Raw genomic sequence first — 27,800 nt, forward strand, 5'->3', positions numbered from 1 at the left:
CTGGCTCTACTGTTCCGAGAATAGACTTTACGAGGGCAAGAGGAGAAGCTATAGTAATTGGAAGAGAATATATCCTTTTTGATATAATTGTCTCTGGTGGAACAGAAAAGAAATTAACATTGTCTGGTAGAGAGAAATGTGAATGTACGTAATGAAAAACCATGAACCTATAGATTTCAGCACAGGAAAAATCATGTAGGTGTTGTTAAAAGAAAGAAAAGTAAGTGTAATAACATCCTCACAAAATGGTGGCAGAATCGTCGCTATCATTGTTGCAAGTTTGAAAGAAGTTCAGCTGTCCTGGAAGACAAGGTCTGTGGTTGTGAGCGAATTTAGGACTCTATTAAAACTAAAACCAAACCCTTTGCCATCGAGTCAATTCTGACTCACAGTGACCCTATAGGACAGGACTCTGTTAGGTCATTTATTTTTCTCTCAGTTGTAAGAAACAAAAGCTGAAGGAAAACTGGATTAAGTAATAATGAAATTAGTCATTTCATACAACTCATGAGGTAGGAATAGCCTCACACTCAGTTCCGGGAAGAAGTTGACACGATGTTAACACAGAGCTGTTTCTCAATCTCTTACATCTGGTTCTTCTCATGTTTTCCTATGACTTTAAAGTTCCAAAATTGTTTTGTTTCTGTTTTAAATCCTTCAGCAAAGATGGAAGTTCCTTTCTGTTAATGATGGAATTGTGTTTCCAAAAAATATCTGTTGGAATCCTAACTCCTATTCCTGTGGATGTAATCCTATTTGGGGAGTGTTTTCTTTGTTATGTTAATAAGGTCATGTCACTTTTGAGATATGAAATGAGCAGATTAGGTACAGAGAAGAGCAAGCACAAACAGGGGAAAGACATATGCCACATGGAGATTGCCAAGGAACTGAGGAATGCCAGGGTTACAGAAGCCGAGACAAGTTTCTTCCCCCAGAAAGGACAGAGAGAGAGAGTTCCCCTAGAGCTGGTTCCCTGAATTCAGACTTACAGTCTCCTAAACTGTGAGAAAATATATATATATATATTTTAATCCAGCCACATGTGGTATTTCTACTATAGCAGCACTATAAGGAAAATAAGACACTTTCCAAAATGTCCTAGCAAATACACCACGGTATCTCGTTGACCTTGATAATGAACCAATCACCCAGGCCTGGCCAAGTCTGGATTGCATGTTCCCCCCATGAAAACCCACACCTATCACACAGAAGACAAGGAGGGGAGGGACGGATTGCCAAAGTGCTGTGAGCAGAAGAAGGTAGAATGGATGCTAAGTGACCAAAAACAACACAGTCAAGTATATCTGGATTTTTCCCCTGACTCTGCCATTTATTTATTCTCCAACTTTGTTAATATTTCTGAATCTATCTGCCCTTATTTAATAGTTAGGGATGGAATTTTCTATCCTATTTTTATTTGGGAAGATAAAACTGGAAAAAAACAAGTGAAGTCCTTTATACATTGTAGGCATTCACCAAATGTTAGCTGCTCTAATTATTAAGAAGTATTATAATGGCCAGGGTTCAATGAGATATTGTATGCACAACATATTATTTATAACAGAGTGGGAACTTAATAGTGGAGTTCCTGCTTAATAGGAAGAAGTACACCTAGAATGTTCCTTAGAAGCAAGGATGGCAAGACTAAGTCTCACATACTTTGGACAAGTTATCAGGAGGGGTTAGTCCCTGGAGAAGGACATCATGTTTGGTAAACTAGAGGGTCAGTGAAAAAGAGGAAGACCCTCAATGAGATGGATTTACACAGGGGTTGCAACAATGACCACAAGCATAGCAACAGTTGTGAGGATGGCACAGGACCGGGCAGTGTTTTGTTCTCTTGTGCATAGGGTTGCTGTGAGTCAGAATTGACTCGACGGCACCTAACAACAACAACAAATTATTGAGCTTTGCCCATAATCTACACTTAGTAAGTGTTGTTGAATTAGAAGTTGACTATTTTTGCTTCTCTGATTTTCAGAGAAGAGAAGCAGAAAATCAGAGCAAGTCCACGAGAGCCAAAATATGACCTTGAATATATCCCACCTGAATTTGGAGACCATCTCAAGAACAGATTTGACGCATTGAACAATAGTGACCGAAGGCCAGACGAGTTGTGTAATGACATCAAGGACATCGTCCACGAAGAAAGCAAGAAGTCACTGCAAAGTCAGGAAAGAAAGAAAAGACCAAGGTGGATGTCAGAGGAGACTCTGAAACTTACTCTTGAGCATCGAGCAGCTAAAGCAAAAGGAAGAATTCATGAAGTAAAAGAACTGAACACAAGATTTCAAAGGGCCTCTCGAGAAGACAAAATAAAGTATTATAATGACATGTGCAAAGAGCTGGAGATGGAAAACCAAAAGGGAAGAACATGCTTGATGTTTCTCAAGCTGAAAAAACCAAAGAAAAAATTCAACCCTCAAGTTGCAATAGTGAAGGATTCCATGGGGGAAAATATTAAATGATGCAGGAAGCCTCAAAAGAAGATGGAAGGAATACACAGAGTCATTATACCAAAAAGAATTACTCAATATTCAACCATTTCAAGAGGTGGCATATGATCAGGAACCAATGGTACTGAAGGAAGAAGTCCAAGCTACTCTGAAGGCATTGGTGAAAAACAAGGCTCCAGAAATTGATGGAATATCAATTGAGGTGTTTCAACAAGCAGATGCAGCGCTGGAGGTGCTCACTTGTCTATGCCAAGAAATATGGAAGACAGCTTCCTAGCCAACTGATTGGAAGAGATTCATATTTATGCCTGTTCCCAATAAAGGTGATCCAACCAAATGTGGAAATTATAGAACAATATCATTAATATCACACACAAGCAAAATTCTGCTGAAGATCATTCAAAAACTGCTGTAGCAGTATATCAACAGGGAACTGCCAGAAATTCAGGCCGGTTTCAGAAGAGGACGTGGAACCAGGGATATCACTGCTGATGTCAGATGGATCCTGGCTGAGAGCAGAGAATACCAGAAGGATGTTTACCTGTGTTTTATTGACTATGCAAAGGCATTCGACTGTGTGGATCATAGTAAACTATGGATAACATTGCAAAGAATGGGAATTCCAGAACACTTAATTGTGCTCATGAGGAACCTTTACATAGATCAAGAGGCAGTTGTTTGGACAGAACAAGGGGATACTGATTCGTTTAAAGTACGGAATGGTGTGTGTCAGGGTTGTATTCTTTCACCATACCTATTCAATCTGTGTGCTGAGAAAATAATCCGAGAAGCTGGACTATATGAAGAAGAACGGGGCATCAGGATTGGAGGAAGACTCATTAACAACCTGCGTTATGCAGATGACACAACCTTGCTTGCTGAAAGTGAAGAGGACTTGAAGCACTTACTAATGAAGATCAAAGACCACAGCTTTCAGTATGGATTACACCTTAACATAAAGAAAACAAAAATCCTCACAGCTGGACCAATGAGCAACATCATGATAAACGGAGAAAAGACTGAAGTTGTCAAGGATTTCGTTTTACTTGGATCCACAATCAACAGCCATGGAAGCAGCAGTCAAGAAATCAAAAGATCTGCCGCAAAAGACCTCTTCAAAGTGTTGAAGAGCAAATATGTTACCCTGAAGACTAAGGTGCACCTGACCCAAGCCTGTGAAAGCTGGACAATGAATAAGGAAGACCGAAGAAGAGTTGACGCCTTTGAATTGTGGTGTTGGCGAAGAATATTGAATATACCATGGACTGCCAAAAGAACGAGATCCTGAAGTTACAGTAGATTTCCCTGCCAAAATAATATTGAATTTATTTCTTGATCTACTGTATACAAGATCTGAGCTCTGTTCCTTTTATCCCAACTTCAGCTTTGAGCTATTTATATATTACTTAAACAGGCTCACACAAACAGGCTCAAGCCTTTCTCTGGAAAACAATTATCCTTAGGAGCTTGGATCTTTGCATATGTGATTATCAGATGCGCATTTCCTGTTCCGTGTCTTTCTGGAAATTCTATTTTCTACTAAACCTCAGATGGATAATAGCAAATGTTTGTTCAGCAGCAGCTGCTCCCAGATTGTAGTCCTGTCATGAACATATTTTATTTATTCATCTCCATTTTTTAACCTCTTTTGGTCACCTGTCCTTTTCTATAGACTTTAGATATGAAATAAAAATGTGTGCTGCTTAATCTCTTCACTTTCAAGTTTCTCTCGCTGAATTAAGTATGATTGTATTTATACAAAAGGCTTCATGCGACCTGCTGTGCATCATTGCCAATTTAAATAAGAACCTGAAAAGTGAAGAAAGATCTTCCAGCATTGCATAACATCAGGGCAAATGCTCCACGTTTTAATGTGCCTTTGTGGGGGAGTCTTTAATGTTGACTTTGTACTAAAAGGGTGTGTTGCTTTCAAAAGAATTAATCTAGTGTTAGATTTGAAAGGGGTAGGGAAAGAATGAAAGGAATAACCTATCTAAGAAAGTACACTACAGCATCTATACTCTTCTCATCTTATACTAAGTGGAATGAATTCTTTTTTTTTTTCAATTGGGCTATAATGTTCTGCTTTTGCTCACTTCAACTGGGTACCAAACTTTTTCTTATAATCATATTATCCAGATCAGTTTTAGGGAGCATTTAGTACCCTAAAACCTAACTGATGTCATTTATCCTCATGCCTGTATGGCTTAAGAATTACTTTTTCCAGGTTAGATTTATCTAATAGTGTGAATGACTCAATTGTTTAAACCCATTACAAAATACCACCAAATAAACCAAGAAATTAAAACAACCTCTTCTTGTCTCTGATTGCTTGCCTTTTGAAGACAGAATTGAATCGTTTTTAAGGCTATGGTCTAAATAGATCTAAATTCCGACCTTAGCTCTCGCTTATTAACTTTCAAATCTTGGTCAAGATAGTCAGTATTTCGAAGCCACTGTTTTCTCGAAGTACAAAACCCTTCCTTACAGCGTTGTCAAGAGTATAAAGAGAAATACTGTTGGTGTATTAGTTTTCTATTGTTGCGTAACAAATTATCACAAACTGAGTGTATTAACACATCATTTATTATCTCAGAGATCTGAATGTCTGAAGCTCAGATGGGCTCAACTGGACATTCTGCTGAAGGTCTCATAAGGCTGAAATTAAGGTGTCAGCTCTCCTGAGCTATTATCTGGAGGCTCTGAGGAAAATTGCTTTCAGGCTCAATTTAGGCTGTTGGAAGAATTTGGTTCCCTAAAAAAACCCACTGCCGTTACAGGGCTTAAAATCGGTTCCACCTCAGAAATGCAAATTCTCAGCAAGGGGTCAAACAAGAATCAACTGGTTCGGAGCCCCTGTGGTTGGTAGGACTAACATCCTTATTTCCTTGCTGGATACCAGCCAGGGGCCATTCTCAGCTTCTAGAGGCCACCTGCATTTCTTGGCTTGTGGACCCCTCCATTTTCAAAGCCGATAAACTCTCTTGGTAGCCTAATGGCGTGTTGAATCCTTCTTGTCCTTGAAATCACTCTGACTTCCCTTCTGCTCCATCTCCTGGACTGCTTTTTTCATTTTTGCTTGTTAGAGCGCATGTGATTACATTGGGCTCACCTGGATAATCAAGGATACTATTCTTATTTTAAGGACTGCTCTTTAACAATCTTCGTTACATATGCCAAGTCCATTTTGCCATATAACATATTCACGGATGTAATGCCAAGGGGCAGAGGTCATGGGGGCCAAAATTCTGCCTACTGCAGTATGCAAAGAGTCCCTGGGTGGTGCAAATGGTTAGCCTGCTCAAGTGCTAACTGCAAGGTTGGCCGTTTGAGTCCACTCAGAGGAGCCTGGGAAGAAAGGCTTGGTACCCTACTTGTAAAATATCGGACATTGAAAAACCTACGCAGCACAATTATACTGTAACACACATGGGTCTACATGAGCTGAAATCAACTCAGTAGCAACTGGAACTGGAACAGCTTGTAAAGTACTTGGTGCAGTGCTTGAAACAGAGTGAAGGATGAATACTAGCTGTTTTATAGCCTCAGGGAGGATGATATGCCCATGATGTGTGTGTGGGTCTATAAATTCTAAGTAAATGTGTTACTTCGAAGTTAATTTCAATGCACATTACTCTGTATTTAAGATGACTTCTTATGAAATTGGGTGACACCAAAGTATCTCAATGACAACTTAATTCACCTGAAATTGAGGAACTTAAATCAGAGAGGAGATGTTAAACCTCATACCTTTCCGGAGGCTCGCAGGAGGTGGGACTGAGCGGACTGATGACTAGACAGCATCCTGCTCACAGTTAAGGGAACCTGGGTTTCTGAATGTAGCCCTTAGGTTAGAAATGATTGGATAAGCATGACAGGAGACATTGGAATGGTGACAGTAATTTTAGCTTATATAGTAAAGAAAGATAGAGGGTTTCTGAAAGGGCAGGGTTGTCTTGCTCAAGGGAAAAGGACGTTCCAAGGAGGCTGGTCACAGAGGGGTGAAAACAAAGGCTTACTGAGCTCTAACTAGGGTGAAAAGAAGTAAGGGTAACAGCAGAGTGTACATGGAAGCTAGATTGGTTAATTGAGATTGATTAATTGCATCCTTATTAATATCACAATATCAAAAGCATCCATATTAATATTGTGATATCGAAAGCCACAATAGCACCCGGAAAAATATTTAACAGCCATGTATACAGAAATGAGAATTGCTGGAAAATCATAATATGGCAGATACTGTTGATGCCCCATTACCTCTCTCCATACCCACATCCCACTAAACTAAAACCCATTGTGTCAAGTCAATTCTGACTCATAGCGACCGTATAGGACAGAGTAGAACTGCCCCATAGAGTTTCCAAGAAGCGCCTGGTGGATTCGAACTGCCGAAATTTTGGTTAACAACCGTAGCTCTTAACCACTACGCCACCAGGGGTTTAATAACCTTGGCACTGTTGACATTTTGGGTTGGATAATGCTTTGTTGTGGGGGCTGTCCTGTGCATTGTAGGATGGTTAGCAGCTTCCCTGGCCTATAGTCACTAGATGCCAGAATCACCACCTGCCTTCTCCCTTCCCCTCCCCCATTTGCAACAGCAAACAATGTCTCTAGACTAGACATTGACAAATGACTCCTGTTTTGTTATTGTTAGGCACTGTCGAGTTGATTCTGATTCATAGCGCGCCCATGTGACAGAGTAGAACTGCCCCATAGGGTTTCCTAGGTGGTAGTCCATTACAGGAGCACAAAGCCACTGGGTAGGTTCGAACCAACAATCTTTTGGTTAGCAGCCTAGCACTTAACTGTTGAGCTAACAGGGCTCCTTTAAATGACACTTACGGAGCAACAAGGAGCCCTGGTGGCACAGTGGTTAAGTGCTCTGCTATTAATTGAAAGATTGGAAGTCCGAAACTACCAGCAGCTCCGCAGGAGAAAAGACCTGGCTCGATTTGACGGCACACAGCAAGAACAACAGGGAGCAACAGAACCACTGCGCTAGACAAGCGGTTCATAAATTTGAGTGTGAATCAGAATCCCTTTAGAGGGCTTATTAAAGCACAGATTACTGAGGCTTAGCCCAGTTTCTGACTGTAGGTTTTGGGTGCCGCTTGGGATTTTGCATTCCTAAAACATCCTCACGTGATGCTGTTGCTGATGCTCCAGGGACCATACTTTGAGAACCACTGCCATAGACACCGAAAGCTTCCTATTGCAAACACCTATCACTCCCCGCGACGGCTTTATCCAGGCGCCCGTGAGGAAGGCTAAAGCGCCAAGGAATAAATGACGCTGGGAGCAGGCTGCAAGCAATGAGGGAAAGGAGTTGGAGAATAAACACTTCATATCCCTCGCCTCTCAGGGGACAAAGCTGAGGCACGTTCTTCAGTCTCCCTGGGGTGCAGTCAGGAGTAAGCCCCAGTGACATACAGCAGTAACTGATCTCCATTAGTGAAACATGTGCTGGCTTTCTTCCCTTGCCTGTTTCACTTCCTCATCTCTGCTGGCGCTTCCTGGGACCACCTCCCAAATAAACCAGGTGCACTCAAATCCTTATCTCAGGGTTAGTTTCTGGGAGAACTCAAATCAAGGCACATCTCATACCTATGATTTCTGGGTTTAACAAAGAAAAATTAAACATTATCAATCTGTTGTTGTTCCTCTAGCCCAGGAGTTCTCAACACTGGGCAGTTGTGTCTCTCTCTGCTATGGGACATTGGCAATGTCAAAAGTGTGAGTAGGAGGTGCTGTTGACATCTAGTAGGTAGAGGCCAGGGAGGCTGCTAAACATCCTACAACGCACCGGAAATCCCCTACAATAAGGGTTTATCCAACCAGATGTATCAGTTGTGGTAAGGAAGAGAAACCCAGCCCTAGCCTAAAAGATCCAAGGAAGAGGCATGCGCAGAAGTATGCAATTATCTGATCTAGAATTATAAGTTCGAGGTTCAAGTTCAGAGAGTGATCAGATTCTGAAATTGTAGCTATTCGTCTACCTCAGGTACAGTAAGCATATTCACTCTATGATTTTTTTTTCTTTATCCTGTTATTTGGAATAGTCCTAGATTAATTTCCATAGAAGAGTTGAACTCCTCACTTTCTAAAAATAAATGTTTTGCTATCATTGAATAAATTATTATGAAGGGGGAAGAATGTGAGTAATGTGTTAAGCATTACTTTCAAAAGTTTTGCCTTCCCAATCTTTCTCTATTTTCCTCTAAGGGATGTAACCAGCTGCTTGCTAAGTCTGGTAAAGTGCATCCAATGTCAGGGCACCACACCGCTGTACATATGCCTCAGAAGTGACCTAGGAGAGAGAGGACAGCGATCACCAGGTTATTTCTATAGAAACATCAACTTAATTTTTAGCAGAAGATTGAATTGCCATTGCACAGCTGGAAATTGGTATATTTAGATAACAGTTGTCACATTTTCTCATCTGCTCATATTACTAGGATTCAAAGACATTTCTGGGATTCCTGACTCATAAGGCCGCAGGCATAACTATGATATACCAGGTAGGACTTGTGCCCTGGGCACTGCTTGAGGAGGGGCGCAGTTTCTATTGGCCATCTCAGTTTCCATTGCCAGCTGTGAGAGATCATTCAGCAATTTAAAACTAATTGCTATAAGCACAATTTTCCGTAGATAGGCCGCTGCATAGGGCATTATTCTCAGTGTAATCATTTGAAATGTTAAATGCAAACCAAAATGTTTAAATCAATTGACGAAAAAAAATTAACTTCAATAAATGCGTAATAAAACCAATTAACCCGTTGCTGTCGAGTCAATTCCAACTCATAATGACCCTATAAGGCAGAGTAGAACTGCCCTATACGGTTTTCAAGAAGTGGCTGGTGGATTCGAACCGCCAAACTTTTGGTTAGCAGCCAAAGCTATTAACCATTATTCTGCCAGGGTCAGAGTTTCTGTGTAACGAAAAAATAAATAAATCTCTTGGTAGAGTCAAGTGTTTTGTTTAAATTTTAAATACATTTGAGATAGGTAAACTAACTTGTGGGTCATTTTTGTAAAGGAGAGAAAAAATAGGAACAGGAGAAGGAACTCAATGGTGATAATAGACCAAATTAAAGATATATTCCTTAATGTAAAAATTACTGATGGTTTAATATTTCCTGATAAAATTTAAATACAACCACTATAGTAGCAGTTTCTCAAAGTGTTGAAATAAAAGTTGTTGATCTCAGTTTTTGAACTGGAGAGTGAATTACTTTCAATAATGCAACTTGTATCAGAGCTTTAATAATCACGATTACTTTAGGTTTAACTTTTCTTTTAATCCCATTTATTTCTCAGAAATTTGACTTCAGTCACTGAAGCTTTAAAATTCAGTTTAGATTTCTCCATTTACACCAAATCAAAAAACAAACAAACCCATTGCTGTGGAGTCAATTCTGACTCATAGTGACCCTATAGGACAGAGCAGAACTGTCCCATAGGGTTTCCAAGGAACGGCTGGTGGGTTTGAACCACTGACCTTTATACTTAGCAGTTAAGTTCTTAACCACTGCACTACCAGAGCTCCCCATTTACACAGCAGACCCTAAAATGCTATTTAAATAATTAGCTACAGGGGAGTAGCATTTGCAATTATTACACGAAGAAAAATTCTTGTTAACATTGGGAAGTAGAATGTAATAAAATGTCATATGATGTCTCATTACATAGCACTTCATTCAGTCAACCAATTGCTAGTTATAAGAAAATCACTACTTTTAAGACCAGAAGGTATTTTTGCCTCCATAAGGAAGCTTATGTTTAACATTATAGCATTCCTAGAAATAGTGAAGTAACATGCGTGTGTGTGTGTGTGTGTGTGTGTGTGTGTGTGTATGTCTGCCTGTGAGTGAGAGAGAGAGAGAGATGATAAATGATAGATGAGAGAGAAGGTTTGGGGTGTCTAATTAGGCAGAAACAGTTTTAAGGAAATAAATTTCTGAATATACTTTTTAAAATATTAAATTTGCTCTATGAAAGATATTACTTTCTCCCTGTTTGCATATAAATCAATGTGGACTGATTATATATCCAATATTATCCAGGTGTTCTATATGAATGCTGTTAAATTAGGACCTCATTTACTCATTGAAGAAAATAAATGAAAAGGTAAATTATGTAATTTAGGTGAAGAGCTATTACCTATTTTGTTGTGTTTTATTTTCTGTTCATTAGAATAAAAAGTTTTATTATCAAACACAAGTTTCTGACATTTCAATATAGAAGGGAATTTAAAAAAAAAAAAAACTTGGATTCTCAGAGGAAAACAAAACAACAGTCCTAAATATTTCAATTTGGGCACGACATTTCCATTTTTTTGCTTTGTTTTGTTTTGTTTAATCTTGAATCAGATGAGTAAGTGTCCCCAAGCTGTATCAGGAAATCTATTCTCCAAGTCCACCCAAATCAAGTAAGATGATGACTGTATTCATAGCTTCAGAGGAATTATAATGTATACTGGGTTAGTTTGACAGTGATCGTATCTAACTTGGGCATGTATACTTCATGAATGGAACACAGCAAGAAATTTAAATTCCCTTCTGGAACTCAGAATAACAATAAAAAATCACAATAAAAATGCATTTGATATAATTTACATGTGACTAGATGAGGCCAGCTCATAGAAGTTCACCATGGATTAATGCAGTTTACCACCTCTTGAAGCCTACTTTGGGAATCGGGATGGCTCTCTCTATCTAGAATACGCAGATCAAAACAAATGGAAATATTTGCCCTGTTTGGAAAACCATAGTGTTCAAGTGAATGTTGCGAATTCTACTCTCCTGAAGGAAGATCAGTTAGAATACTTGGATTAAGGATGAGTTTGACCTAAAAATAGCTGTGCTACCTAAGGCAAATCAGTCAACTATTCAGAGAAATAGTATTCCCATCTGGGAAATTATAGGTTAACAGAAATTTAACATCAGGTTAGCTTGTGAAACAAGTATAATCATATTCTGTAGTCACCAGTGTCTATGTCACCACTTGGTAAAACACTTGCAGTGAGGTATACTACTTCTGCAAGGATGCAATCAATAATTGCATGCAGTCGGCAAGAGTAGCTGCACCTTTGTAAGCATTCAATATATACCAGGCAGCAAGGATACTGGCTATATTTAAGAAAAGGGTTTGAACATAGTGAAAAAAGGTAAAAACGCTTGGTGCTGCTGTTGTTTTTATTATCACTACCCATTAGAACTCCACGTGTCAGTTTATCATACCGTGTGGGCTTGCATGTTGCTGTGATGCTAGAAGCTATGCCACAGGTATTCAGATACTAGCAGGGTTATCCATGGTGGACAGGTTTCAGCTGAGCTTCCAGACTAAGACAGACTGGAAGAAGGACTGAGCAGTCTACATCTGAAAAGAATTAACCACTAAAAACCTTATGAATAGCACCTGAACAATGTCTGATACAGTGCTGGAAGATGAGTCCCTCTGGTTGGAAGGTACTCAAAAGAAAACTGGGGAAGAGCTGCCTCCTCAAAATAGAGTCAACTTTAATGACATGGATGGAGTCAAGCTTTCAGGACTTTAATTTGCCGATATGGCACAGCTCAAAATGAGAAGAAACAGCTACAAACATCCAGTAATAATCGGAACGTGGAATGTATGAAGTATGAATCTAGAAACATTGGAAATCATCAAAAATGAAACGAAACACATAAATATTGATATCCTAGGCATTAGTGAGCTGAAATGGACTCTTATCAGCCGTCTTGAATTGGACAGTTATATGGTCTACCATACTGGAAATGTCAGCTTGAAGTGGAATGAAGTTGCATTCCTCATCAAAAAGAACATTTTAGAGGCGGAGCCAAGATGGCAGAATAAACAGACTCTTCTGTTGAGCCCTCGTTACAACAAAGACCTGAAAAAACAAGTGAAACGAGTATATTTGTGACAAGCTGGGAGCCCTGAGCATCAAAGGCAAGCTTAGACAATGAACTCAGGGGCAAGGGGAGGAAGAGGCTGTTCACAAGCGGACAGGAGTTACTGGACCTGAATCACAGGGAGCCCTCAGGCACCGTTCCTGGAGTGGTTACAGCCCTGGCGGCAGGCTGGTACTAGCGTTGGGCCACAGTTTCCTCAGGGAAAAGCAGCCAGCCACACAGCCCACTCACACCTCCAGAATCTGAGAACAGAGCTCTCGGCAAAAGCTAAGTACTTGTGTATATTTTACCGCGCCCTCCCGAACCCCAAGCCAGCTTCAGTGGCTGAATCCCTGGGCTTGAGATAGACCCTGGTGAACACCTAGAGCCATCCTCCCGGCCTTGGGGGAGGAAAAAATTTGCAATTGGGGGGAAAAGATAATTTGCTAGCTCCATTAACCAGGGGAGCTCAGGACAGAAGCAGCTCCTGTCCAGGCATAAACCGTCCATGGACCTTAAGCACCTTTCGCTTCTGCATGGACCTGTGTGGGCCTATTTCAGGAGAATAGGCCCTTGCTGGCAAACTCCAACCATTTCGGCTATGCGGTGGAGAGGTGGGTGTTTGACGTTTTACATTACTTTGCCTATTAAACAAGGCCCTCACCTACCCACAACAGGGACCTAAGGAATGGTAGCTCCACTCAGGTCACCCAGCCACCCACGACAGGGGTCCAAAGATAACTGGTACCTCCCAGTCCTTATAACCAAAAACTTTGGGTGCCCATGGTCCCTCTGCAGAACCCACCCACCAGCATGCTCTAGGGAAAAGACACATGTTTTCCTCAGAGACACTTGGGGGTTGGTTTTCAGCCCCCTGCCTTGTTCAGAGAGTGACCCCCCTGCTGCAATCAGATACCAGTATATATGCCAATCACCCCTGCCCCTCTAAGACTGTAGGACAGAGCCTATACCACACACTTGATGATCAGCTACCTGGAAACCTGAGCTGAATTCAAACAAGAAAAGTGAATGGACTCCTATACTGATATACCTGATAACAGCTCTAGCCAGCTGGGGACAGGATGCCAGAGCTCCAAAGGTGAAAATAATCAAGCTAGCTCACTCAAGCAACCCATAGGGGTATACCAAAACAAAACAAAGCAAGCAGCTATGACACAGTAAGCAAGCATAAACTAATACAATAACTTATAAATGGCTCGGAGACAACAGTCCATATCAAGTCACATAAAGAAACAGACCATGATCACCTCAACAGGCTCTCAAGACAAAGAATCCAGGGATCTTCTAGATGAAAGTGCCTTCCTGAAATTACCAGAGGCAGAATACAAAAGTTTAATATACAGAACCCTTGAAGACATCAGGAAGGAAATGAGGCAATACACAGAACAAACCAAGGAACACACAGATAAAGCAACTGAAGAAATTAGAAAGATTATTCAGGAACATAACGAAAAGCTTAATAAGCTGGAAAAATCCATAGACAACAATCAGAAATTCAGAAGATTAACAATAAAATTACAGGATTAGATAACTCAATAGAAATTCAGAGGAGCAGAATTAAGCAAGTAGAAGCTAGAATTTCTGAACTCAAAGATAAATCACTTGGCACTAATACATTTGAAGAAAAATCAGATAAAAGAATTTTTTTTTTAAATGAAGAAACCTTAAGAATCATGTGGGACTCTATCAAGAGAAATAACTTACGAGTGGTTGGAGTACCAGAACAGGGAGGGATAACAGAAAATACAGAGAAAATTGTTGAAGATTTGTTGGCAGAAAACTTCCCTGATATTGTGAAAGATGAGAAGATATCTATCCAAGACCCTTATCGAACTCCATATGAGGTAGATCTTAAAAGAAAGTCACCAAGACATTTTATAATCAAGCTTACCAAAACCAAACATAAAGAGATAATTATAAGAGCAGTGAGAGATAAAAGAAAAGTCACCTACAAAGGAGAGCCAATAAGAATAAGCTCGGACTGCTCAGCAGAAACCATGCAGGCAAGAAGGCAATGGGATGATATATTTAAAACATTGAAGGAAAAAAATTGCCTGCCAAGAATCATATATCCATCAAAACTGTCTCTTAAATATGAAGGTGAAGGTAAGACATTTCCAGATAAACACACACAAGTTGAGGGAATTCATAAAAACCAAACCAAAACTACAAGAAATACTAAAGACAGTTCTTTGGTTAGAAAATCAATAATATCAGGTATCAACCCAAGACTAGAACACTGGGCAGAGCAACCAGAAGTCAACCCAGACAGGGAAATCTAAAAAAACAAAGCAAGATTAAAAAAAAAAAAAAAGCCCAACACAGAGCAACACCAATGTTATTATAAAAAGGAAGACAACATTAAAATAATAAAGGGGGACTAAGAAATATAATCATATACTTTCCATATGGAGAGGAAGATATGGCAGTCCAAAGAAATAAAAGTTAGCTTTAAATTATTATTATTATTTTTAATTAAGAAAAATAGGGGTAAATAATAAGGTAACCACAAAGGAGACAAACTATCCTACTCATCAAAATAAAATACAAGGGAAAAATACAGACTCAGCAGAAACAAAATCAACAACAACAAATATGAGGAAAGGACAATATATAAAGAAAATCTACTCAGCACATAAAATCAAGTGGGAAAAAGAAACTGTCAACAACACACAAAAAAAGACATCAAAATGATAGCACTAAATTCATACCTATCCATAACTACCCTGAATGTAAATGGACTAAAGGCACCAATAAAGAAACAGAGAGTAGCAGAATGGATTAAAAAACAAGATCCATCTATATGCTGCCTACAAGAGACACACCTTAGACTTAGAGACACAAACAAACTAAAACTGAAAGGATGGAAAAATATATATCAAGCAAACAACAATCAAAAAAGAGCAGAAGTGGCAATATTAATTTTTGACAAAATAGACCTTGAAGTTAAATCCATCAGAAAGGATAAGGAAGGACACTAGATAATGACAATACACCAAGAAGATATAACCATATTAAATATTTATGCACCCAATGACAGGGCTGCAAGATACATAAAACAAACTCTATCAGCATTGAAAAGTGAGGTAGACGGCTCCACAATAATAGTAGGAGACTTCAACACACCATTTTCGGTGAAGGACAGGACATCCAGAAAGAAGCTGAATTTAAAGACATGGAAGATCTAAATGCCACAATCAACCAACTTGACCTCGTAGACATATACAGAACACCACCCAACAGCAACCAAGTATACTTTCTTTTCTAGTGCACGTGGAACATTCTCTAGAATAGACCACATATTAAGTCATAAAGCAAACCTTAGCAGAATCCAAAACATTGAAATATTACAAAGCATGTTCTCTGACCATAAGGCCATAAAAGTGGAAATCAATATCAGGAAAAGCAGGGTAAAGAAATCAAACACTTGGAAACTGAACAACACCCTGCTCAAAAAAGACTGGATTATAGAAGACGTTAAGGATGCAATAAAGAAATTCATAGAATCCAATGCGAATGAAAACACTTCCTATCAGAAGCTTTGGGACACAGCAAAAGCGGTGCTCAGAGGCCAATTTATATCAACAAATGCACACATCCAAAAAGAAGAAAGGGCCAAAATCAAAGAATTATCCCTACAACTTGAACAAATAAAAAGAGAGCAACAAAAGAAACCAACAGGCACCAGAAGAAAACAAATAATAAAAATTAGAGCTGAATTAAATGAAATAGAAAACAGAAAAACAATTGAAAGAATTAACAACACCAAAAGCTGGTTTTTTGAAAAAATCAACAAAATTGATAAACCACTGGCCAAACTGACAAAAGAAAAACAGGAGAGGAAGCAAATAACCCAAATAAGAAATGAGATGGGCGATATTACAACAGACCCAACTGAAATTAAAAGAATATCAGATTACTATGAAAAACTATACTCAAACAAATTTGAAAACCTCGAAGAAATGGGTGAATTCCTAGAAACACACCACCTACCTAAACTAACACAAACAGAAGTAGAACAACTAATTAGACCCATAACAAAAGAAGAGATTTCAAAAGGTAATCCAAAAACTCCCAACAAAAAAAAAGGCCCTGATCCCGACAGCTTCACTGCACACTTCTACCAAACTTTCAGAGAAGAGTTGACACCACTACTACTAAAGGTATTTCAGAGCATAGAAAAGGACAGAATACCACCAAACTCATTCTATGAAGCCACCATATCCCTGATACCAAAACCAGGTAAAGACACCACAAGAAAAGAAAATTGTAGACCTATATCCCTCATGATTGTACAAGCAAAAATCCTCAAAAAAATTCTAGCCAATAGAATTCAACAACATACCAAAAAATAATTCACCATTACCAAGTGGGATTCACACCAGGTATGCAGGGATGGTTCAACATTAGAAAAACAACTAATGTAATCCACCACATAAGTAAATCAAAAGACAAGAATCACATGATTTTATCAATTGATGCAGAAAAGGCATTTGACAAAGTTTAACACTCATTCATGATAAAAACTCTCAGCAGAATAGGAATAGAAGGAAAATTCCTCAACATAGTAAAGGGCATTTATAAGCCAACAGCCAACATCACCCTACATGGAGAGTGCCTGAAAACATTCCCGTTGAGATTGGGAACCAGACAAGGATGCCCTTTATCACCACTGTTATTCAACATTGTGCTGGAAGTCCTAGCCAGAGCAATTAGGCTAGATAAAGAAATAAAGGGCAACCAGATTGGCAAGGAAGAAGTCAAAGTAACTCGATTTGCAGATGGCATGATCTTATACACAGAAAACCCTAAGGAATCCTCCAGAAAACTACTGAAACTAATAGTTCAGCAGAGTATCGGGATACAAGATAAACATACAAAAATCAGTTGGATTCCTCTACACCAACAAAAAGAACATTGAAGAGGAAATAACCAAATCAATGCCATTTACAGCAGCCCCCAAGAAGATAAAATACTTAGGAATAAATCTTACCAGAGATGTAGAAGGCTTATAAGAAGAAAACTACAGTACACTTCTGCAAGAAACAAAAAGAGACTTACATAAGTGTAGAAACATAGCTTACTCGTGACTAGGAAGACTTAACATTATAAAAATGTCTATTCTACCAAAAAAATCTATATATTTAATGCAATTCCAATCAAAATCCCAAGGATATTCTTTAATGAGATGGGGAAACAAATCACCAACTTCATATGGAAGGGAAAGAGGCCCCAGATAATTAAGGCATTACTGAAAAAGAAGAACAAAGTGGGAGGCCTTACTCTACCTGATTTTAGAACCTATTATACTGCCACAGTAGTCAAAATAGCTTGGTACTGGTACAACAACAGATACATAGACCAATGGAAGAGAATTGAGAATCCAAACATAAATCCATGCACATATGAGCAATTGATATTTGACAAAGGTCCCAAAACAGTTAAATGGGGAAAAGACAGTCTTTTTAACAAATGGTGCTGGCATAACTGGATATCCATCTGCAAAAAAATGAAACAAGGCCCATACCTCACTCCATGCACAAAAACTAACTCAAAATGGATCAAAGACTTAAATAAAAAAATCTAAAATGATAAAGATCATGGAAGAAAAAATACGGACAATGTTAGGAGCCCTAATACATGGCATAAACAGTATATAAAACATTATAAAGAATGTAGAAGAAAAACTAGATAAATGGGAGATCCTAAAAATCAAACACCTATGCTCATCCAAAGACCACTAAAAGGGTAAAAAGACTACCTACAGACTGGGAAAAAGTTTTTAGCTATGACATTTCTGATCAGCACCTGATCTCTAAAATCTACATGAGACTGCAAAAACTCAACCGCAAAAAGACAAATAACCCAATTAAAACATGGACAAAAGATATGAAGAGACACTTCACTAAAGAAGACATCCAGGTAGCTAACAGATATATGAGGAAATGTTCACGATCATTAGCCATTAGAGAAATGGAGATCAAAATTACAATGAGATTTCATCTCACTCCAATAAGGCTGGCATTAATGCAAAACACACAAAATAATAAATGTTGGAGAGGCTGTAGAGAGATTGGAACACTTCTACACTGCTGGTGGGAATGTCAAATGGTACAACCACTTTGGAAATCGATTTGGCACTTCCTTAAAAACCTAGAAATAGAACTATCATACGATCTAGTAATCCCACTCCTTGGAATATATCCTAGAGAAATAAAAGCCTTTACACGAACAGATATACACACACCCATGTTTATTGCAGCACTGTTTACAATAGCAAAAAGATGGAAGCAACCAAGGTGCCTATCAATAGATGAATGGATAAATAAATTATGGTATATTCACACAATGGAATACTATTCATTGACAAAGAACAGTGAGGAATCTGTGAAACATTTCCTAACATGGAGGAACCTGGAAGGCATTATGCTGAGTGAAATTAGTCAGTTGCAAAAGGACAAATGTTGTATAAGACCACTATTATAAGAACTTGAGAAATAGTTTAAACTGAGAAGAAAACATTCTTTTGTGGTTACGAGAGGGGGGAGGGAGGATGGGAGAGGAGTATTCACTAATTAGTAGGTAAGAACTACTTTAGGCGAAGGGAGAGACAGCACACAATACAGGGGAGGTCAGCACAACTGGACTAAACCAAAAGCAAAGAAGTTTCCTGAATAAACTGAATGTTCCAAAGGCCAGCATAGCAGGGGCAGAGGTCTGGGGACCATGGTTTCAGGGAACATCTAAGTCAATTGGCATAATAAAATGTATTAAGAAAACATTCTGCATCCCACTTTGAAGAGTGGCATCTGAGGTCTTAAATGCTAGCAAGCAGCCATCTAAGATGCATCAATTGGTCTCAACCCACCTGGATCAAAGGAGAATGAAGAACACCAAGGACACAAGGTGATTATGAGCCCAAGAGACAGAAAGGGCCACATGAACCAGCGACTACATCATCCTGAGACCAGAAGAACTAGATGGTGCCTGGCTACATCCGATGACTGCCCTGACAGGGAACACAACAGAGAACCCCTGAGGGAGCAGGAGAGCAGTGGGATGCACACCCCAAATTCTCATAAAAGACCAGACTTAATGGTCTGACTGAGACTAGAGGGACCCCGGTGGTCATGGTCCCCAGACCTTCTGTTGGCCCAGGACAGGAACCATTCCCGAAGCCAACTCTTCAGACATGGATTGGACTGGACAATGGGTTGGAGAGGGATTCTGGTGAGGAGTGAGCTTCTTGGATGAGGTGGACACTTGAGACTATGTTGGCATCTCCTGCCTGGAGGGAAGATGAAAGGGTGGAGGGGGTTAGAAGCTGGTAAAATGGACACAAAAAGAGAGAGTGGAGAGAGAGAGCGGGCTGCCCCATTAGGGGGAGAGTAATTGGGACTGTGTAGCAAGGTGTATATGGACTTTTGTGTGAGAGACTGACTTGATTTGTAAACTTTCACTTAAAGCACAATATTTTTTAAAAAAAGAACATTTCAATGTCTATCCTGAAGTACAACACTGTCAGGGATAGGATAATATTCATATCCTGGTGTATTCTGGTTGAATGGACATAGGGACTACAAGGTGGAGAGAGGGAGTGTGCTGTCACATTACAGGGAGAGCAAGTAGGGTCATATAACAATGTGTATAAGCTTTTGTATGAGAAACTGACTTGAATTTTAAACTTTCACTTGAAGCACTATCAAAAAAGAAAAAAAAATCCTCACGATTTGACCAATAAGCAACATCATGGTAAAGGGAAAAAAATTGAAGTTGTCAAGGATTTCATTTTACTTGGCTCCACAATCAACAGCCATGGAAGCAGCAGTCAGGAAATGAAACAACGCATTGCATTGGGCAAATCTGCTGCAAAAGACCTCTTTAAATTGTTAAAAAGCAAAGATGTCAGCTTGAAGACTAAGGTGCACCTGACTGAAGCCATAGTGTTTTCAATCCCCTCATATCCATGTGAAAGCTAGATGATGAATAAGGAAGACCAAAGAGCTGATGTCTTTGAATTGTGGTGTTGGTGAAGAATATTGAATATACCATGGACTGCCAGAAGGATGAACAAATCAGAATGCTCCTTAGATGCAAGGATGGGGAGACTAGGTCTCACATGCTTTGGACATGTTATCAGGAGGGATCAGTTCCTAGAGAAGGACATCATGCTTGGTAAAGTAGAGGGTTAGTGAAAAAGAGGAAGACCCTCAAGGGGATGGATTGACACGGTGGCCTCAACAATGGGCTCAAGCATAGCAACAGTTATTAGCATGGCGCAAGACCGGGCAGTGTTATGTTCTGTTGTACATGAGCGTCACTCTGAGTCAGAAGTGACTCCACGGCATCTAACAACAACAACAATCCATTAGAAGCTGCCAGGTGCATCAGCCAAAGAAAGATCCAGCTTAACTCTATTGATTGATGGGTTGATGACAAATTCGAATAAAATGAAAGTCTAATATGAAGATTGAACAGGAATACTTCTCAGAATTCAACCTCCAAATTAGATATGATGATTGCTGACTTCTTGGAAGAATGGCTTAGAGATCTACCTCCAAAAACTCAGCCACTGAAAACCCTGTGGAGCACAGTTCTACTCTGACACACGTGGGGTCATCCTAAGCTGGAATAGACTCTTTGGCAACTGGTACTAGACGTTGACTTTCTCATTTGTGGAACTGTTTTTAATGTAGCGGAAGCTATTGTTGAAACACATCCAACCTGGTTGCTAAGAATTATTTTGTTTTTTTTTTTTTCCTTTGAGGGTGTGATAAAGGATGCTGAATAATGAATAGACTGGGGGGTTATAATGGCAAAGTAAAAATTAAGGTGATTACTAAGTCAACAAAGATAAATGGGCTATGTATTGAATTAGGAGTCATTATAGGTCAGTCTTTTCAGTCTGTAATAGATCGCTCTAGGGGTACATCTGATGTGCCAAAGCAAATATGATTACCCAAGAAGCTGGTTAAATGGGATCCAATAAGGATTTTTTTAACTTTTTTTTTTTTTTTTTGTACTTTAGATGGTTTACAGAACAAACTAGTTTCTCATTAAACAGTACACATATTGTTTTATGACATTGGTTAACAACCCCACAACATGTCAACACTCTGTCTTCTCAGCCTTGGATTCCCTATTACCAACTTTGCAGTTCCCTCCTGCCTTCTAGTCCTGGCCCCTGGGCTGGTATGCCCCTTTAGTCTGGTTTTGTTTTATGGGACTATCCAATCTTTGGCTGAAGGGTGAACCTCAAGAATGACTTCATTACTGAGCTGAAAGGGGATCGGGGGGGCATACTCTAATGGTTTCTCCAGTCTACGTCAGGCCAGCAAGTCTGGCCTTTCTTTTTGACTTAGAATTTTGTTTTACATTTTTCTCTAGCTCTGTCCGGGACATCTTATTATGATCCCTATCAGAGCAGTCAGTGGTGGTAGCCAGGCACCATCTACTTGTAGTGGACACAGTGTGGTGGAGGCCGTGGTAGATGTGGTCCATTAGTCCTATGGACTAATCTTTCCCTTGTATCTCTAGTTTCCTTCATTCTTCTTTGCTCCCGAAGGGGTGAGACCAGTGGAGTATCCTAGATAGCCGCTCACAGGCTTTTAAGACCCCAGATGCTACTCACCAAAGTAGAATGTAGAACATTTTTTTTTATAAACATTTATGGCAACTGAGCCAGATGTTCCCCGAGACCATGGTCCCCACAGCCACCAGTCCAGCAATTCCATCCCTCAGGGAGTTTGAATGTGTCTATGGAGCTTCCATGACCTTGCCTTGTACAAATTTGTGCTGGCTTCCCCAGTATTGTGTACTGTCTTACCCTTCACCGAAGTTACCACTTATCTATTGTCTATTTAGTATTCCTTTTAAACATTACCATCAGCTATATGAAAAAAATCAAGGTACAGACATGATTATTTAGAGAATTATAAAACATTCTGATGCTTTACTTTTGTAACTCTTACACTTTATTTGTTTTGGGCTGAAATATGGGTGACATTTTTGACACCTAGAGCTAAATTTCTGGTGCTATTGTTCAATGAGTGGGACAAGAGGGCTGAGATAAAAGTATAACACATTCTTTTCACATCTAAAGCATTAGACCCATTTTCAGTGTGAAGGATAAAACCGTGAACCCTTCTGGCTGGTAGATATCATGCAGCTTCATTTTTACTTCAGTCCTTTGGCTACAAAAAAAAAAGTCAAACAATTGTGCTTCTTTTTTGATTCTCTGCTTTGGGGGGAGACAGAGAATGAGGGTATTAGAGTCAGTGTTTGAACAGTGTGTGTGTGTGTCTCTCTGTGTGTTTCTTAAGAAAAAGAACCCAACATATTCCAGGTTAATAAAGCAAAAGAGGTTAGAATGAAAATTGTAAAGCATTTTCCAATCATAGGATTGTTTTTTAAAACAAAGACAACATTTATGTGGGACACTGAGGTCTTAGCCTGTGATCAGAGCCCGTAAGAACTCAATAGATGAAGGTTAATTTGAAGAGAAGAATGTTTTTATTCTCTAGAACTGGCCTTGTCTTTTCTGCTTCTCCCCCATGACAACCACAAAACCTCGATTTGCTCTACTGTAAAACAATGTCTTTAATTCTGTGAGATAAAAATTAAAGAGACAAAACAAAAAGCCAGGAGAGTCAACCCTGTTACTGGGTGTAACGTGGATTAAGTAATTGTTTAGATAAATCCCAAAAGATATATAACATTTCATTTGACAGTCTATCTAGGTAAAAGCATTCATGATTATGTTTTAGTATGCTAACCCAGTTCTGGAAAACTCAGGGCATAAACATTTAGTGGAACTGAAAGAAAGTTAACTGCTGTTTTAATTTTAAAGGATATTACAAAGGTTAGTGGTATGTTTTATGAGCGTAACATGCACAATTGCAGCAGGCATGGCTGGCTAGAGTGGATTATATTTTATACAGAATTAGTCTAGACGCCTGTTGAAGCCGCTAAGAAATAGGCAGTATGGACGGCCTTGCAAACCAGGGCTTCCACCCCAGATATACCAAATCAGAATCTACATTTTAACAAGGTCCCCAGATGATTCTTATGTATAATGCATTTTGAGATCCACTGCTCTGCTAGTGGGTCTCAGAATTGGACCCTAATCAGTACTATTAGCGTCACCTGGAAACTTGTTAGAAATGCAAATTCTCAGCAGGGGTTCAAACAGGTTTGAAGCCCTGTTGCGAGCATTTGTTTCGCTTATGGCATACCCGTTTTTAAAAACAGTGTTTGCCTTTGATTTTGCATAGTAAAGCACTTTTTACAATAATATTGGGTAAATAAGTAGATATCTTCTAAACTTATACGTTATCTTAAGTAACCTAAATCACTGATTTTTTTTTTTTTTTCTGTAATAAGAAAGTTAATAGTTGGAATAGTATGAAGTTGCTATGGTAACATGCACGTCTATTTCTCTTGAGGAGCATATGACTAGTATGTCTTTTAACCTATTTTATTATGAGAACTTCCATGAGATGTAATAATAGAGATCTGTAGTCCTTATAATTTTACTTTTCTACTTCAACCCTCTAAATAATCTTTTCAGATTAAAAAAAAGGTTAATTAGCAGAATTATTTTGAATATGAGAAAAAATAAATGTATCTTCTGTCAAAAAAAATCTCCTAAAATATTCAGAATCCTTTGTATTATTTTACATTTTATGGACTTCATTAACTTTCTACCCAAGCAAATTTTGTATACATGAGTCTTCTATTATTTTCACATAATGCTTTTATTTAAAGCGAAAATAACATTCACCTCAAGGGACCAAATGTACTGTTGCTTCAGAATCTATTAACATATTTTATTTTTACAGAATGTATTATTTGGCTTGCATTTGCTTATGCACATGTATATATTTCTTTCTCAAAAACCCCTCCCCAGAATCTTCATGAACTAATGTTAAGTGGTTCTTTAACATCCTTGATAAGTAGTTATTAATCTATATCTCTAAATCAGACTTACAAACCAGGGCTTTGAACCTATTGGTTCTGGTTCAAATCCCTGCTGAGAATTTGTATTTCCACCCCAGATATACTGAATCAGAATCTACAGTCTGATTCTTGTGTATAAGAAATTTTGAGAACCACTGCTCTGCTAGTGGTTCTCAGAATTGATCCCTAACCAGAGCCCTATTAGCATTGCCTGGGGTCTTGTTAGAAATGCAAATTCTCAGCAGGGGTTGGAAATCCTGTTGCAAACACAAAGAGCTACAGGAGCCAAACGGGTAACGAAAATGAGTGAAATAGGAACAAATAAGGAGAAGTCAAGGCTGGAGATCACCTATTCAATAGACAGGTAGCAGCTCCTTCTCAGGCCCTGGTAAGTTTGATGTATGGAAGGTGTACCCAATTTTTTCCTGATTTTTAAAGAGAAGTCAGAATTATGAAGATTAATGTGAAATCTGCCCACATGTGAATTTAGAAACCTAAAGTAATTTAATTTTTGTAAATGTACCATGAAGGCTGTCTTAGTTACCTAATGCTGCTGTCACAGAAATACCACACGTGGATGGCTTTAATAGACAGAATTTATTCTCTCACAGTTTAGGAGGCTAGAAGTCTGAATTCAGGACACTAACTCCACGAGAAGGCTTTCTCTCTCTGTCAGCTCTAGGGAAAGGTCCTTGTCAATCTTCCCCTGGTCTAGACCTTCTCAGCACAGGGACCCTGGGTTCAAAGGGCATGCTCTGCTTGTGGCTCTTCTTGCTTGGTGGTAATGAGGTCCCCCTCCTCTCTGCTTGCTTCTTTCTTTTATATCTGGAAAGAGATTGGCTCAAGATACAAATTAATCCTATAGATTGTGTCCTGCCTCATTAACATAACTGACTTTAATCCTGCCTCATTAATATCATAGAGGTTAGGATTTACAATACATGGAATAATTACATCATATTACAAAATGGAGGACAACGACACAATACCAGGAATCATGGCCAAGTTGACACATGTTTTGGGGGGACACAATTCAACCCATAATAAGGGGTCAAAACCGTCAGCAAGCTTCATCTGGATCACTGTCAGCCACCATTCTGCAACCTCTACATACCTCAAGAAGGCACTGGTATTCAGTGGTAGATTTCTCCCCTTCCATGTGGGACCCAGGTTCAATTCCTGGTCAATGTGTCTCATACACAGCCGCCACCCACCCACCTGTCAGTGGAAGCTTCCATGTTGCCGTGATGATAAACAGGTTTTGGCAGAGCTTTCAGACTAAAACAGACTAGGAAGAAAAGCCTGGTGATTTTCTTCTGAAAATCAGCCAGTGAAAACCCTATGGATCACAATAGTCTAATCTCCTTGGGCACGGAGTCTGCATGCATCAGGGCCAACTTTATGGCAGCTAATAACAACAACTAACCTCAAGAGGAAACTCCAGCCTCGGGAAGACTAAATCCTGAGATGTTGACACTTAATGATCCAAATGAAAAGTGCCATAATTTACATTCTTTTTTTACAGATGCATAGAATAATATTTGACCAATTGTCTGAAATTCATGACATAAATCATAAACAGCTGTACAAAGATGGATCGCCTCCTGCTATTTTAAAGTGAGTTATGATCTTTGATCTAATGATTAAAACTGTATATTCAGATGAATGGAAGCCCCTGGGGAAAAATCAGTGAGGAAGAATAAAATGGTTTGGATTTGGGCTGTTGGGGTAGTGATTGAATGTTGCAAAGGTGCTTTTAGACAGAGGAAGGTATTTAGAGAGACAAGGTGGGGGGGGGGAAGAAAGGAGAGGAGGTGAAAATGTGGCTAACTAAAAGGTTGGAGGTTAGATTCCACCCAGAGGTGCCTTGCAGGAAAGGCCTGGCAATCTACTTCTGAAAAACTAGGCATTGAAAATCCTATGAAGCACAGTTCTGCTCTGACACACATGGAGGCTGGTTTGGTTTTGGTTTTCGAGTGTTGAAAGACTAGGAAAAAGAATTTTACTATTTTGAGGTGAGGATAATTCCCTCCCTGTCTTCTAATAAAACTGTCAAGAAAATTCATATTATACTTCAATGATTTCAGAGGTGGTTATATGTTTGTTACTGCTGGTTTATTTAGTGTTATTGTTTGAGATTAGAACATCTTTCCATGAGTTGCACCTCATGGAAAAGCCAGGTAGTCTTAGAATGCCCAGTGATGCCAAGGTTACCTCGGATTTTATATTATGCATAGGAATCGTTATGTTTCCACTGCTTTATGAAATAGGACATTATTTAGAAAGAAACGACTTTTAAGTGAGAATTCATGGAGATGTAAAGCTAGAGATTTATCGTAGAAGCTATTTTATGGAGCATTTATAGGGAAAGCTGTACATCAGCGGGGAACTGCCAGAAGTTCAAGACAAATTTAGAAGAGGGCATGGAACAAGGGATATCATTGCTGATGTCAGATGGATCTTTGCTGAAAGCAGAGAATACCAGAAATATGTTGACCTGTGTTTTATCAACTGCATGAAGGCATTCAACTGTGTGGATCATAACAAATTATAGATAGCACTGTGAAGAATGGGAATTCCGGAATTCTTAATTGTGCTCATGCAAAAACTGTACATGGATCAAAAGGCAGTAGTTCAAACAAAATAAGGGGATACTACCTGGTTTAAAATTGCTAAAGGTGTCTGGCAGGGTTGTATCCTTCCGCCTTGCTTATTTAATTTATACACTGAACAAATAATCAGAGAACCTGGGCTATATGAAGAAGAATGTGGGGCAAGAGGTTAGGAAGAAGATTCATTAACAACCTGAGAAACGCAGATGATGCAGCCTTGCTTGCTAAATGTGAAGACAACTTGAAGAGCCTACTTACGAAGGTATAAGACTACAGCCTTCAGTATGAATTACATCTGAACATAAAAAACCCGAAAAAACATTATAACTGGACTAATAAACAACATCATGATAAATCATGAAGAAATTGAAATTGTCAGGCTTTCATTCTTCTTGGATCAATAGTCAATGCCAATGGAAGTGCCAATGGAGAAATCAAACAACATATTGCACTAGGCAAATCTGTTGCAAAAGACCTCTTTAAAGTGTTATAAAGACAAGATGTCGCTTTGATGATTAAAGTGCCCTGACCCAAGCCACAGTATTTTAAATTGCCTTATACAGATGTGAAAGCTGGACAATGAAAAAAGGAAAGTGAAAGAATTGATGCATTTGAATTGTGGTGTTGAAGAAGAATATCGAATATATTATGGACTGCTAGAAAAACAAATAAGTCTGCCTTGAAGGAAGTGCAACCTGAATGCTCCTTAGAAGGGAGGGTGGTGAGACTTCATCTCACATACTTTGAATATATCATCAGGAGGGACAAATCACTGGAGAATACATCATGCTGAGTTCTCTAGAAAAGCAAAATCAGTAAAGCATATAAATATATAGAGAGATTTATATCAAGGAAATGGC

Source organism: Elephas maximus, chromosome 20 (genome assembly GCF_024166365.1).
Source record: "Elephas maximus indicus isolate mEleMax1 chromosome 20, mEleMax1 primary haplotype, whole genome shotgun sequence".
NCBI lineage: Eukaryota > Metazoa > Chordata > Mammalia > Proboscidea > Elephantidae > Elephas > Elephas maximus.